At 50.3% G+C, this 16,582-nt stretch overlaps 1 pseudogene; it reads right to left on the bottom strand.

Moving 5' to 3' along the window:
* Positions 1-1,016: 1,016 nt before the first annotated feature.
* On the bottom strand, positions 1,017-16,209 carry LOC147962954 (uncharacterized; annotated as a pseudogene).
* Between the last annotated feature and the right edge of the window lie 373 nt (positions 16,210-16,582).

The following is a 16,582-nucleotide window of genomic DNA, read 5'->3' on the forward strand; positions in this document are numbered from 1 at the left end:
TGGCTACGCCGTCTTCCTCGACAACTCGCTCGTCTCCTGGTCGTCGAAGTGCCAACCGACCGTCTCCCGCTCTAGTGCGGAGGCGGAGTACCGCGCCGTTGCCAACGCCGTTGCAGAATGCTGCTGGCTGCGCCAGCTTCTCGGTGAACTGTGCGTGCCTCTGCCCACAGCCACGGTCACCTACTGCGACAATATCTCCTCTGTTTACATGGCTGACAACCCAGTGCATCACCGGCGCACCAAACACATCGAGCTCGACATCCATTTTGTCCGCAAGAAGGTTGTTGTGGGCCAACTGCGCGTTCTCCATGTCTCGACCACGCAGCAGTTCGCCGACATCCTTACGAAGGGCCTCCTGACGCCGGCGTTCCAAGAATTCTGTTCCATCCTGTGCATCCGGTCACCCGATGCTCAGAGTACGGCGGGGTGTTGACTGTAACATCTGTAGTCTAGCACTCCTGCACGTACTCGTGCATGCCCACGTTGTAGCACCACCTCGCGCACCTCGCGCCTCACGTAACTGCGCTCGGCGCCCCCTCTGTAACCCGGCTATATTAGCGAGAGTAATACACTCGAGAGCACCCAAGGTGCATTCTCTCATTCCTCTCCTCGTCTACACTTCTATATGCTCACAGACAAACAGGAGGTGCGCATCTAAAACTTGTCAAATATTGTGTCTACATTTTCAGGCATCGCTATCCTTATAGTAATACAAACAATAAATTCGGATCATTGCTTGGAAAAAAATTAGAATAAGAAAATAGACAAAAAGGAACTTCTCAAACTCTCTACAGTCTGAAGCATGAAGTAATAATATAGCCTGCATGTGTACAATTCTGAAATAGTGGAAGAACAATTACACTGCTTGATTTCTGAACTCCCTACAACCTGCTCTAATGCTATTATTACAGAACCCCATGGTTGTGCATTTTCTAAATAAAATTGTAGGGCAACATAGCATCGAGAACAATTACTAAGTGAAACGATGGGTAATTTTATTATTATGCAGGATCATGTCAATGCTCGGTCGAGGCTTCTCTTTCTGCTCGATGCTCCCTTGTAAACTGAAGGTATGCATCTCTGATTGTGTGCATCTCCACCACTACATCTCTCGTCAATGCTCGTTCTCGAGGTTGTTGCTTTGAGCAGGATATACCAAGCCTCAAGACCGAGACCAAGCACTGCTGGATCCTAATACTTGTAGTGCTATCATGTCGTCCATTGTGCAGCCACATTGTGGGGTCAGCTATCTCCAAGGTTCTGTCTGGAAGAGCATCCTCAACAAACCTGTGCAGATCCAATGAATCTCTAAATGTGTCTTCTGTTGGGCTCCTTCCTGTAAACATCTCGAGCAGCAATATGCCAACACTATAAATGTCACCAGCTGTTGAGACTGTAGAACATTCTCCGTACTCTGCAATTATGCAATGTCTTGTGGTTAACATGCCATATTCGACTGAAAAGTAAAATAGAAAGTTAGAAAAGTTTCCGTCACCTGGAGCAACATAGCCTATGGAACCTCTAATTCCAGTTGAGCTATATGAAGTTTGCACCCCTTCTCTTGTATTTTCTTGAAGGATCTTTGATATGCCAAAGTCTCCAACTCGTGCGCTCATATCTTCAGCAAGAAGAATGTTGCTTGGCTTAAGATCACAATGTATTACCAATGGTTGACAGTCGTTGTGCAGATATTCTACTGCATCCACAACATTCACAGCCATATCTAGCCTCTGGGCAAGGCTTAGCGTGTTGTTTGCAGTGGGCTCTTGAGACTGATGAAGCCAACCATCCAAGTTACCATTGGGCATGAACTCATAAATCAATGCCTTGAACTCTTGACCTTGGTGGTTGACGCTTGAACAAGAAGTAATGTTCTTAATGAGATAACGGTGTCGTATTCTTCTCATGGCCTCACATTCAACCTCAAACACTACCGGAATCGCACCCTATGCCGACGGCCAGGGCCGTCGGCATAGCCCTGAATGGCCGTCGGGACAGGCCTATGCCGACGGCCCCCGTCGGCATAGGGCCGTCGGCAAAATATCCGTCGGCGTAGCCAGGAACGTCGTCGGCATAGAAAGGCCGTCGGCATAAGACCTATCCCGACGGTGTCCGTACATCTATGCCGCCGTCAAGTCTGCCCAACGACTTGTCTCCACGTGGCACCCCTATGCTGACGGCCTATCCGTCGGCTTAGTCGAAAACTGTGCCGACGGCTAGACCGTCGGCATAGATGTGCCACGTGCCGACCAGCCGCTGCTCGTGGGCCAGGGCTATGCCGACGGCCCAGCCGTCGGCATAGTTTGAAATTAAGCCGACGGCCAGTCCGTCGGCATAGTCCTTCAAACAGAGATCCCAGTTGCTGACACGTGGGCTCCTATGCCGACGGCCTGGCCGTCGGCACAATTTTAAACTAAGCCGACTGCTAGGCCGTCGGCATAGGTGCCCACGTGTCAGCAACTGGGAGCTCACGCTGGCCCTATGCCGACGGCCTAGCCGTCGGAATAGTTTGCTTTTGCTTTTTTTTTCTTTTTTCTGTTTGTTTTCAGATCAATTCAATTCAAATAGCAGCACATATCAGCAGATATATATGATGGGATAGACATATAGAACACAACGGGATATCATCCGGCACCATCACAACAATATATGCATAAGCATCATCACACACAAGTCTCTAAATGAACATCATCACAACCAACATAAGCATAAGCATATAGAGAAGCACACAAGTCATCTAAATGATCATCACCACACACAAGTCATCTCAAGCATCATCACCACACAAGGATCATCGAGCACCGCGGAGGTCTTCACCTCCAAGACGGCCAAAGTCCAGGTCGTCAGTGCTAGCGGCAGCGCTACCGCCTCCGCCTCCACCTCCTCCTCCGCCTCCGTGGATCGGAGTGGTCGGGCTCCATGTCTCCGGAGTGCTGTGAAGACGACCGCCAACGGTAGATCCACCTGTTCCCTGCATGTTGAAAAGACATATGCACGGGATCTATGACTGTGTTGAAAGGCATGACATGCTTTGGGTGAATAGATTGGGGATGAACTAACCGGCGAGGGGCCAGCGTTCTGTGCCACAAACTCCTCAAAGCTCATCAGCACTGGTTGTGCTGGAGGGCATTGTGCTGTAGGGAACTGAGGACACCTGTCGGCCGCCATATCCTGAAAAGCCTGCTGCATCTGGCTATCCCTCTGCACTTGGTGTTCATAAAGCCTCTGATGCCACGCCATGGTCTCCTGGCGTGTGTACTCCATGTAGGCCTACGGTATGACATGATGGAACTCATAAAACTACTAAATGCGGAAAATGAAGTGAGAAATGAAGATAAGAGGGAAAATACTTACAGATTGTTGCTCCTGAAAGAGGGACTGTGTACTAGTCACTGGCTGGCTCGTGCGCTGGCTCAGGCTCGGGTCGATCCGACGAAGCTGTGTGTAGGAGATACTAGGAGTGATCACAGCATCGAGAACCGCGTCCCGACCGTGCTCCTTGGGCCCCATCCTCACCACCGCCATGTCGTCCAGAGGCGCCGCAATGGGGTCAGGTGTGTCAGGATGTAACTCCAGATATGCTTCGGAGTAGGCCTTCTTCCTCCCTGCGGTCTTCTTGCCGTAGTACTTGGGCTCGCCAGGCTTGGGGTCCTTCCGCGTATGGGCGATCTCCCACGCCTGCATGTGTGAGAGCGGCCTCTTCAGTTTCTCCTCCTGCACCACCAAATAGAGGTTAGTCATACATAAGAAACTCATGGTAAATATAAGAAGAAGAATGTTTAATGGGGTTAGTCATACATTAACTTCCTTGTGGAGATAGTGGTTTCGGTTTCCCTGAGCATGTACTCCCTCCGTCCCTCGGTTAGCCTTATTTTTGGGTTCTCATAGCCGCCCAGGCTCCAGCCTCATCACACCAAAGATCCACCAATGCCGCCCAGGACTCGTCTTTTCCATAACACCAATTTGGACACACCTACATAATAAAAGATTAATGGCATGTAGGTGTGTCCAAATTGGTGTTATGGAAGCATAAAGCATAATGTACCACAAGGTAATGAAAGCATAATGAAAGCATAATGAAAAATCTTTTATACTTACCGCCAAGAACTCGGGCCTCTCCAAGGTAATGCCCATCCTCCGCGCTTCTTCCTTGGTCATCTTCACACCAAGATAGTCGTGGTAGTATGTGGAGATGGCCACATAGCGCACCTCGTACTGCATCTGGCGGGCCTTCTTCTTGCATTGGCGCAGCACGATCTGGTCTGCTCTAGCCCTGTGCTCCGGAAGAACTTGATAGAATTTCTACAATCATGCATGAAACAAGAATGGGAGAAGCCATGAGTTAAATCATTCATGAAACTAGAATGGACTTGTGCTTCTGAAGAGAACTCACCCAGAAAGTAGTGATCACGGCCTTGGCATGGGTCTCATGGTCCGCGTGGCGGGCCGCTTCCCAGTGGTCCCAGCTCGTGGCCAAAACCCGACGGTCCGGCTGCCTGACTGGATCAGGACAGTACAACCCCGGCCAATATAACTTCAGCAAGACGGTGATGAGGCCGTTGGGAATACGGACCCCTTTAGAATATATCCAGTTGCTGCAAAAGAATGAACTATTAGCATGTGACAAGAAAAATAAATAACAACCGGAATAAGCATGTGACAAGCAACATAATGAACCACTTACTCTTTTCCCGTGGGCTCAATGAGCCACTTCTGCTCCTCAGTAGCAGGAACCTGCTTTGGTAGCTTTGCGTTGCCACGCAGCCACCCCTTCGTGTCAACCCCCTTCCCGTCACCACCATCATCCCCGCCACCACCCTCCTCCTCGCCTGCCTCCCCCTCCCCAACCTCCTCCCCCTCCCCAACCTCCTCCTCCTCCTTCTCGCCTGCCTCCTCCTCCACCTCCTCCTCCTCCTCCTCCTCCCTAGAGTGTACCTCACTAGAGGAGGGTACCTCACTAGAGGAGGGCCTCGAAGACAACACCCTTAAGTCGGTGAGGGTGCGCTGTTTCTGGCCGCGACCCCCTGTAGTGGCTCTCCCCCCAGCACCTCGTCCTCTAGAGGCTCTCCCCCCGCCCCCTCCTCCTCTAGGGGCACCTCTCCGTCGACCTACCTGTGAGGAGTCATCGTCAAGTAGCCGAGGGGGAGGATTACGTGCTCGACCACTCCGACTAGGCAGGCCGACGACCTTGCGTAGGAAACCCACGCCGTCGGCCTTCCCCTTGCCCATGTTCCACGAACCTGTATTGAAAAGAGAAAAAGCAATTAGTAAATTAATGAAATGAAGGAAAAGGCATGATAATAAACACACTAATAAAAATGCATAAAAAGGCATATTCCTAAACTATAGAAAAAAATACTTGAAACGTACATTTGCTAGAACCCATATGAATCATCACTGTTGTAACCTCTTTCTCGGTCCGTCTCATCATCACTATCAATCATATCATCTTCGTTGTCCGACGGAGGTGGAGGCTCTTCCTCGTCGTCAGCGTCTTCGTTTAACTTTTCTAGCATAAGTATGTCATTTTCATTGACAATGGTCTCACCATCATTCCGTGCATCGTCGACGTTTGGGTCCACATCATCATAACCCAATGGTCTAGCGTCGTCGTTTCTAACCACATCATCATCCTCATCAGGTTGCTCTTGATAGAACACTCCCTCGTATGTCATGGGGTTAATGTTGCAGTAATCGTCTTCATTTGGGTCTGGTAGCTTACCATGTGGCGACACCTTGAACACAACTTCCCAACCCTTTAGATACACTTTCTGGCATGGGTAAGGCAGACAATATACTTGTGTAGCTTGGGTAGCCGCAATGAAGAGATCGGCTCCGGCATAGACGGTTGATGGTTTAACTTCGACCAAACCAATGGAAGGCGTATGTTTTACCCCCTCCCGCGGATCGAACCATCGGCATTTGAACACAGGCAGACTTAGGGTCTCACGCCCATGGCGGAATTTAACCTCGTATATATTTTGTACCCTTCCGTAGTAGTCTACTGAATTTTGACCGGGGGTGTACACTCCAGTATTTATAGTTTTGGGATCGGGGCGGCTATTTTGGTGCTCCTCTGTATGGAAGCGATACCCATTCACATCATACTTTTTACATGTTATGACGGCAGGGTCAAAACCCATGGAAACCCATCTCAATTCATCATCCATAGATATGTTCGGATCTTTTCCCTACAAGTATAATGGAAATTGTTGCGTGCATTAGTTCGGTTAGCTAATAAATGTTGAAGTAGGTATTTTATAGGGGCGTGTAGAAAATTACTTTGTCCATGAACCAAGCAACAAAATTTTTACGTCCAGGGTTTCCATGACGGAGAAGAGTAAGTGCCTCCGCCTCAGTAGGAGGATTCACTCCCGTCCATTCCTCTTGAACGAAATCACTAAAAAAAGATAAGCGGTGTTAGACCGGGACTAAGTGAGCATGAAACATGATGATGTGGAAGACATAAAGGAATGGTGTAGTGGTATTACCTCATCCACACTTCTTCAACTTCCTTGATGTTGTGCAAGATATAGAACATGAGGTCCTCCCACTCTTGTCGTGGCATGTTATAAGATTTCGAGGCCCCAGCCCTCCCACCTTGCGCGTTGAATAGATCGAGTTTGGGTTGATACTTGGGCTCTTCTATATTGTATCGAGGCACCTTGTTATGCAGATGGGGAACGTGGTCTTGATAGTATGATGTCCTGAGGTCTGACACCTCCTCTAGGATAACTGCCTCAGCTATGGAAGCTTCAATCTTAGCTTTGTTTCCACATTTCCGTTGGAGATGCTTGTTCTGCCTCTCAGGGCCGTACTGCCAGCGATTTTGCACAGGGCCCCCCAACAATACCTCGTTCGCAAGGTGCAGCATGAGATGTGTCATTGGAGTAAAGAAGCCTGGCGGAAAGATCTTCTCTAGCTTGACTATCAACTCCGGTGCCTTGTTATGCAATTTTTCAATCACCTCTTTACTTACTTCTTTAGCACAGAGCGTGCGAAAGAAATGGCTAAGCTTGGCAAGCACTCGCCAGACATGCTCGGGGACATAGCCTCGAATCATCACCGGCATTATCCGCTCAATCCATACATGGTAGTCATGACTCTTCAGGCCGGTCACTTTGCCCGTTGAAAGATTGACTCCCTTACTTATATTCGATGCATAACCATCGGTGAACTTCAAAATTTGTTTCAGCCAGATTAGTACTTCTTTTTTTTTCTGGCGGTTTAAGGACAAAGTCAGCATCTGGCTTGAACCAGTTTTTTCGACCGCCTGTGGGAGGCTTCAAGTTCAAGCATGGTCTATCACAAAGTCTCTGTTGATCGGCTCTAGCTTTTACGTTATCCTTCGTCTTATCAGGAATGTTGAGGATCGTGTGGAAAAGGGACTCTGCCACATTCTTTTCGGTGTGCATCACATCAATATTGTAAGGAAGTTTGAGGTCCTTGAAATAGGGAAGCTGCAAGAAGGGGGTAATGTGCATCCAGTTGTGCGTCTCACCATATCCCTCGAAGCCTTTGGCTTTGGCTTTGCCTTTGCCTTTGACTTTAGGCTTGAGAGCTTTTAGCTGAGCAAGCACATCTGCCCCCGAAAATGCTGGAATCTCGGTTACTTCATGAACAACCCGGTCTTTCATGAAGTTCTTCTTGTCTTCCCTGTCTGGATGGTCTGGAGGGAGGAACTGTCGATGCAGGTCAAAGGCTACATACTTGCCACCCTTACTCAGCCAAATCATTCGCAGTGCCTGCATGCACACTGGGCATGGCATCTTACCACTTGTACACCATCCGCAGAATAGAGCATAGCCGGGAAAGTCATGCATGCAATAGTGCAACCAAACTTTCATCAAGAAATTTCTCTGCAGATCCCGGTCGTATGTCAACCTCGGAAAGTACCAAGAATGGTGCAAAGCATCCACAAGCGGCTGCATAAACACACCCAATTGCTTCCCCAGGTAGTCAGGCCCCGGAATGATGAGCGACAAGAACATGGTATTCCGTTGCATTAGGGCACCGGGAGGAAGATTGAGCGGAATTACAAACATAGGCCAGCAGCTGTATGGATTGGACGACATACCATATGGATTCAACCCATCACCTGATATGGCTATTCTGACATTCCCAGCCTCGGCTGCTTCCCCGGGGTATTCTTCATCGAATGACTTCCATGCTTCCCCTCCCGATGGATGTATGATTTTTTTTGGATTGTACCTTATACCTTCCTTGTGCCACTTCATCATTTTGGCAGACTCCTTCGTGATGAAAAGGCGCTGCAGTCTTTCTATAAAATCAAGATAGCGAAGAACCTTAACGGGGATAGTTAGCTGCTTTTTCTCACCATCCTCACCGACCACCTCAATGTACCAAGACGAACCACACTTCCTACTGTACTTGTCATCCGCATACTCGTGCCTAAACAAAAGGCAATTCTTCGGGCAAACATCTATTTTCTCATAATCCATAGAGAGTGCCTTCATGATTTTCTTTGTATCGTACATGCTTTTCGGCAGTTCATGACCCTCAGGGAGGCTGTTAGCCCATACTCCCAGGAATCCTTCGAAGCATTTCTGGCTACAGCCATACTCAGCCTTGACTGCAATCAGTTGCGAGATGGCATCCAGCTGAGATATTTTTGCACCCGCATAAAGAGGTTTCTTCGACAAGGCCAAGACCTCCAAGAAGGCCTTTGCGGTTGCCTTCGGCTCCTCCGGTTCATTCTCTGAAGGTGTCGCATTTGCCGTTTCTGCAACAATGACATCATCTAGCATCTCCCTGACCCCATTGTCCTCATATCCATCGATGCGTTGTCGCATCACCTCCTGTCTACCACGGTCCTGCTCGGCTATGTTTATCGGCGGCATGTCAAAGTTTGGCATATCCGTGCGTGCGAAGGTGCTCACTCATGTCCGTCTGATTTCTACGATGAAGTCTGGCACATCTCGCACAGGGGCATGGTGGGATAATTCTCATTGGATGATGGAATATCTCCTTCAAATACACATCGGTTTTCGCGATCCACTCTGATGTTACTCGATTCCGACGGATAAAACCACTGTACATCCACTGATTATCTGCCATCCTCTGCTTTTTTGCAACCCACACAACATAATTAAGGATTCACTTAAATTAATCACATCAAATTTTTAGTTTCTACCGCGTTTAATCCACCTACATCTCTAATAGGTAAAGATGGGTCCTAATCCCACCCGAGGATGTGTAGATTGAGTACGTTCTCCATTCTACCCCGTTCCGAGACAAAATTTCGGCAGCACCTCCCCGCTGTTCTCCAGATACACGTCTCGGCAAATTGCCGAGAGAATGTGCTTCGGAGAACAATGGGGAGGCGCCGCCGAAATCCTGTCTCGGAAGGGGGTAGAACATGGAGAACATACCCAATCTACACATCCTCGGGCTGTCCGTGGAAAACGCTGGACAATCCGAAAGAGCTGCGGTGATAAATATGCAATTGAATGCATATTTATCCATGCAACCCTTTCGGACGGGAGACGCCTAGGTTACGTCAGTTGACTTGAGAATGAAATCTAGTGATAGGAAAAAATGGAGGAGATGGACTTGTAGCTCACCCTCGGCTGTAGAGGAAGTAGTCAAACAGCAGAGGGATGCTCAGGGGGACCAACGCGTCAGACAACGGTCACTCTGATGAAATGCGACACCACAACGCCTGCAAATTCCACCGAAAGAACAACTTAGATCATCACATCTCAATAAAGTGTCAAACATTTGTCTTCTATTTTTTTAGCCAGATCATCATGAGTATCATTTTTTAGCAAGATCATCACATCTTAGTAAGTCTCAAAATTTTGTCTTCAGTTATTTTATCAAGATCATTATGAGTATCAAAAAAATAACAAGATCATCACATCTCAGTCAAGTGTCAAATTATGTCCAACATCCATCCATCCATTCATCTATCATTAACTTTACCAACATACATGACAAACAAAGTTTCTAAAAAAATTCACCGACATTCCATCCATCCACCATCTATGATTCTAACAACATCCATGAATCCATCTAAGAAAAATTTATCCATACATCCATCCACCTAAAAACAGTAGCAAGAAGAAGAAAAAACATACAAAAAATCTATTTATCTAACTATCTATCCATCCATTCATCTAGCAGCATAGCAGCGGCAGGGGAGCAACGGCAGCAGCGGGGGGAGCGGCAGGATGACGGGGGAGCTCACCGAGGGGGCAGGGGACGTGGTGGCGGAGGTGGTGTCGGAGGGGCCGGCAACGGGTGGCGGAGCGTGGGCGGCTGGGGGCTCCCCGGTGCTCACCAGCACCAGAGGAGGGCCGGGAAGGGGCCGTCGGACCGCCGACGCAGTCGGGGACGAGGCGGCCGCAGCCGGGGATGGGCCGCCGGGCAGTGCGGCGGCGGTGGGGGAGGGGATGGGGGCGGCGCGGCCAGTGGGGGCGGTGCGGCGGTGTTGGGGGAGGGGATGGGGGCGGCACGGGCAGTGGGGGCGGCGTGGCAGCGGTGGGGGATGGGATGGGGGCGGGGGCGGGGCAGCGCCCAGTTGGGGGAGGGAATGGGGGTGGCGGCGCGGGTGGGGATCAGGGTCGGGCGGGGGGGGGGGGGGGAGACGGTGCGGGGGAGTAAGAATGAGTGGAGGGGGTGGGTGCGGCTGTGGATAAGGTCAGCCGTCGGCATAGATGGACATGCCACGTGTCAATCTATGCCGACGGCTAAGCCGTCGGCATAGGTACTTTGCATATTTTTTTATTACGGCAAATTTTTTATTTTTTTATTACGACATATTTGTGAGCTCCGGTATTCATTAGACTTGTGCTAAGAAAATGGACAATTACGGTGAAACGTTCACTTACCGGCCCGGTGCCCGGGTGTAAGCTGTGGTAGCCGTTTCCCCCTCCGAGACATGGCCCGGTCCCATGAGGGGGGCCACGCCCCGGAGACGCGTCCCGCCTCTTCGGACATGCCACCACACCACCCCGCATGTATGAGGGCCCGGTGCGACGCTCCGGTGGCATTGCTACCCCTAGTGCCCCCGTCCCGCCTAACCCTGTAGCGTTTGACCACGGGATCTACCCCTTTGACTTTGCACGGACGGGCTTTGACCAATGGACCTCCCCACCCGGTTGTGTTAGGTCAGCCCATAGGAACACTTTGGAGCAACATCCGGGGCAGACCCACAGCAAGATCTAGCCGTTTGTACATATATGCATATCAAATGCACGGTTGGACGTATGATGGCGAATCCGAATGATTTGTATTCAGTCGATGAACTGGTAGATGTATGCAGTCGATGAACTGGTAGATGTATGTAGTCGATGAACTGAAAGACTTATGCAGGGAAGGTGAGAGGTGGGCTATATATAGGGTCGTCTGGCTCACAAAGTGATTGTGGTAGTTTCGATCCAACGACTCACATGAGCTAGGAAGAAACACACCCTTGATCCAACGACTCGCAAGAGCTAGAAAGAAACACACGATCCGTGTGATTCTTCCTGATTGGTGGGATGCACATTAGTACCCACTCTGGACTACGAAACCCTGATACTCGGAAAGAGTTTGTCCAGTTTGTACACGAAGTGCGTCCAGTTTTTGCCGTGACCCTCTCTACTCTTTCACGCACCCCCCCTCTAAGTGACGGCTGCTCTACCTTCCGTGGAGGGGGGCCACACCATGGATCCCCAAGACGGGCGTCTACGCATGCCAGAACACTTTCACACATGCATCGGGACCCGTGCGATGTTTCGGTGGCATAGCAACACCCCGAAGGCCACCCCGAATCCCCGTTGACCAGTAGATCTAGCCGCTTGACTTTCGCTGGACGGGCTTTGACCGGTGGACTCTTCCACCTGGTTGCGATAGGTCAGCCCATAGCAACATCCCCGAACACGGTCTGGACCCAACCCAACACTAGATTCCCTCCGGTTCCACCGCACCCGCACCATCCCCCCCTCTAAGTGACGGCTGCTCTGCCTTCCGTGGAGGGGGGCCACACCACGGAGCCCCAAGACGGGCATCTACGCATGCCAGAACACTTTCACACATGCATCGGGACCCGTTCGATGTTTTGGTGGCATAGCTACACCCCGAAGGCCACCCCGAATCCGAGTTGACCAGTAGATCTAGCCCTTTGACTTTCGCCGGACGGGCTTTGACCGGTGGACTCTTCCACCTGGTTGCGATAAGTCAGCCCATAGGAACATCCCCGAACACGGTCTGGACCCAACCCAACACTAGATTCCCTCCGGTTCCACCGCACCCGCACCATCCCCCCCCTCTAATTGACGGCTGCTCTGCCTTCCGTGGAGGGGGGGCACACCACGGAGCCCCAAGACGGGCGTCTACACATGCCAGAACACTTTCACACATGCATCGGGACCCGTGCGATGTTTCGGTGGCATAGCTAGACCCCGAAGGCCACCCCGAATCCCAGTTGACCAGTAGATCTAGCCCTTTGACTTTCATCGGACGGGCTTTGACTGGTGGACTCTTCCACCTGGTTGCGATAGGTCAGCCCATAGCAACATCCCCGAACACGGTCTGGACCCAACCCAACACTAGATTCCCTCCGGTTCCACCGCACCGGCACCATCCCCCCCCTCTAATTGACGGCTGCTCTGCCTTCCGTGGAGGGGGGCCACACCACGGAGCCCCAAGACGGGTGTCTACGCATGCCAGAACACTTTCACACATGCATCGCGACCCATGCGATGTTTCGGTGGCATTGCTACACCCCGAAGGCCATCCCGAATCCCAGTTGACCAGTAGATCTAGCCCTTTGACTTTCGCCGGACGGGCTTATATAACCGTAGGAGGGCCACCGCAACACCTGGCGGCATTGCTACCCCCAGGTACCCCGTCCCGTCTAACCCTGACACAGACGACCGCCGGGTCTATCCCTTTGACTTTCGCTGGACGTAGTTTGACCGGTGGACCTTTTCACCTTGTTGTCATAGCCCAGCCATAGGTACACCCCCCAACATAGTCCCGGCACAACCCACCCCAAGATTCCCTCTGTGTCGGCCCGACGTGGCCGTTTCACCCCCCCGGGGCACGGCGGCATCGACGCCCGTGAGGGGGGAGGGGGCACACCCCGGAGCCGCGTGCCTGCGCCTGCCACCACGTTTCCATAACCGTAGGAGGGCCCACCGCGACACCTGGCGGCATTGCTACACCCCACAGGTACCCGGCCCGTCCTGTCTAACCTCTCCGTGACACGACGGAAGAAGGCCTGTGTGGGGGGCAATCGATATATGTTTTCTGTACATTTAAGTTAATGAAATTAGTATTGGAAAAAAATAAAAAATAATAAGAGAAAATACAAAAAATATAAAAATATTAATAGAAACCTATGCCTACGGCCTAGCCGTCGGCATAGCTACGGCCACGGAACGGTAGAGCCCTGGATCGATGACGTGGCGTAGGGCGGGGATCAATGACGTGGCAAAAACCATGGGCCAGGCCTATGCCGACGGCCTAGCCGTCAGCATAGAAATGCCACCCCACGGGACCGGCGACCGACGCGGATCGATGACGTGGCGGCGTGGCGGATCGATGACGTCGCCGTAGCTATGCCGACGGCCACCGTTAGCCCGTCGCCATAGCCTGACGCCGTCAAACTGCCGTCGCCGCCCGGGTAGACGGGCCCACGTGATATGGCGACGGCCTGCTCTATGTCGACGGCCCCCGTCGGTATATCCGGAGAAACGCCGACGGCTTATCTATGCCGACGGCCCCGTCGGCATAGATGGTTATACGCCGACGGCCTTTCTACGCCGACGGCTTTAGTTGGGCCGTCGGGGTATGCCCATATATGCCGACGGGGGCCGTCGGCATAGATATGGCCGTCGGCAACTACCTAAATTCTGGTAGTGAAAACTCTTGGAATACCTAGATTGACCAAGGTTAAACACCTTGATAGCCAATGCTCTTTCTTCAGTGTCCAAAACACACTTATACACTGCACCATAACTTCCTCTCCCAAGCAAGTTGACTGCTGAAAATTCGTTAGTTCCCCTCAATAATGCAACATATGAGATTCTCTTGTGATGATGATCACCAACTAAATTTTGTGCTAATGTCTTGTGGCCTGGGTTGAGATTCTTGCAGAGTACCCAAACAAGAAGAATAACTGAAAGTGTGAAAAAGATTGCTCCAGTTGTCGCTAGTAAAATTACAAGAGACGTTGGCATCTTTATTTTGTTCTTGCCCGTGGGGCATGGAGCCAAATGAAGTAGAGGTGTACCACCACACAAATTGATGTTCCCGGCAATCGCTGCGTAAGTGATGTTTCTGAAAACACCTTCAATTGGCACCTCACCTTGCAAATTGTTGAAGGATACATCCAGTTCTGACAATGATGTCAAATTCTGTAGAACTATTGGGATCGGTCCTGAAAAGTTGTTGTGTGCTAGGTACAACCCATCCAGATTTCTAATATTGGCAAGAGCATGAGGAATATTACCAGAGAACTTATTCATGGTCAGGTTTAGTACACTGAGCCCCTTAATATTTGTCAGTGCTCGAGGTATGCTTCCCTCAAACAAATTACTGTCTAATGATAGCCATTCCAACACAATGCAATTCTGAATACTGTTGGGTATCTTGCCAGACAATCGGTTTCTTGACAGAGTAAGTAGATTAAGGTTTATCAAGCTACCAACTTCACCAGGAATTGGTCCAGAAAAGGAATTGTACGACAAGTCCAAACACCAGGAAAGGTTGGGTAATTTTAAAATCACTCTTGGTATTGAGCCGTTAAGATGGTAATTCTTTGACAAATCAACTACGAAGAGGTTTCTCAAATTTCCCAAGCTTACTGGAATTGGCCCCTCCAAGTTGTTGTTACGTGCATTAACGATAATCAAACGTGAAAGGTTTCCTAGCATGGGCGGTATGAGGCCAGACAATCTATTGGTGTACAGGCTTAGATCGATCAAGTTCTCCAGCTTGCCAATGCTTTCTAGAATCACTCCAGATATGGAAGTATTTGCAATCATAAGCCTTTTGAGACCGACCAAATTGCCGATGTCTGTAGGAATAACCCTAGAGACCCCATTGTGTGCTATATATAAGTCATGGAGAGTCATTGAGAGATTCACAATTGAACCCGGTAGCTGTCCTCCAAAAGAATTTGTACCGAGTACCAATTGCTCCAGTCGGCTACAGTTTGCCAAAGAAGTGATGAATTCCCACCCTTTGTGGTCATTTGCTTCAAGTTTATTTTCAGCCAAGTTTAGTAATTAGAGAGCTCCATGCCTCCCCAATGTTGGAGGCACATACCCACTAAATCTATTTAAAGCGAGACTAACATGTCTGAGATTAGACATATTGGAAAGTGATGAAGGGAGGACCCCAGTGAAGTGATTAGAATTTAAGTTGAGAAATTCCAACTTGGGGAAATTGTTACCGATATCATCTGGAATGCTTCCGTCTAGCATATTAATTCCTACAACCAAGAATTCCAGCGATGACCAGTTGTAGAGAGAAGTTGGAAGCATACCAGTGAGGAGGTTTCCAACTAGATTGAAATACTGCATGCTCTCGATGGTACCGAGACCTGGAGGGATCGAGCTAGTGAGTTGGTTACGGGAGAGGTCGAGTAACTCTAGATAGGATAGATTGGCCAGCGACACTGGGATGGGCCCTATGAAGTGGTTGTTTCTCAACGTGATCAGTACCAAGTTTGTGAGCTTCTCACCGAGCTCAGCCAGGATGCGCCCACCAAGTGTGTTGTTGTCCAGTCTGATTTCAGTCAGGCTAACACATGAGGTTAGGTTTGCCGGCAACGTACCCGAGAAGGAGTTGTCGTCTAAGTAAAGTCTCTGCAGGCGGCGGAGGCGGCCTAGGCTGGCCGGAATGTCCCCGTGAAGAGAGTTAAAGCTCAGGTCGAGCATCCGCAGGAACGTTAGGTTCCCGATGGCCGGGGAGAGTGCTCCGGCGAGCCCAGCGCCAGTCAATCTCAGCACCACCACCCGCGCCGGCCTGCGGTTGCAGGTCACGCCTTCCCAGCTGCAGAAGCCGCCGCTGGTGTTCCAGGAGGCCAGCAGCGAGCCGCGAGGGCTGAGCTGTGCTTTGAAAGTAAGCAGCGCGGCCTCATCGTCAGCGCTCGTACCAATGATCAACATGATGGCAACAAGTGAGTGTAGCAAGCTCATGGCTATGCGATGACGACCCATATTGTTGTGTCCCTCGTTGCATGTGCTCTTGGTTTGGTTTGCAAGTAGCATTTGCGTATGTGTTTCATATATATGCTAGCTTAGCTTAACTGGTCTAGTAATATTTCTGTCCGTCGTCAGCATAGCACTCAAATGCCCGCCTTGATTCAGAGTTTGCCATCTGTCAGCAACACAAAGGCTGTTACGTACCATGCAGAGATATGCATATGATATGTCGGCGCGAGACTTGATCGTTTCAAAAGGTTGGTATCACCAGAAGTCAGTCAGTGCAGTCTTACAGTGTATGATGGCCAATACTAGTTTACAGTGAGTCGGTCATAGGAGTCCTTGGTGCTGATGGGCACCATTGCGGTCCGGGATAAAATAAAAATATTACTACTGGCCGGCCCTGATGGGCATGTTGCACT

This window comes from Triticum urartu, chromosome 6A (genome assembly GCF_056163025.1).
Source record: "Triticum urartu cultivar PI428250 chromosome 6A, HENAU_Tu73, whole genome shotgun sequence".
NCBI classification, from domain to species: Eukaryota; Viridiplantae; Streptophyta; class Magnoliopsida; order Poales; family Poaceae; genus Triticum; species Triticum urartu.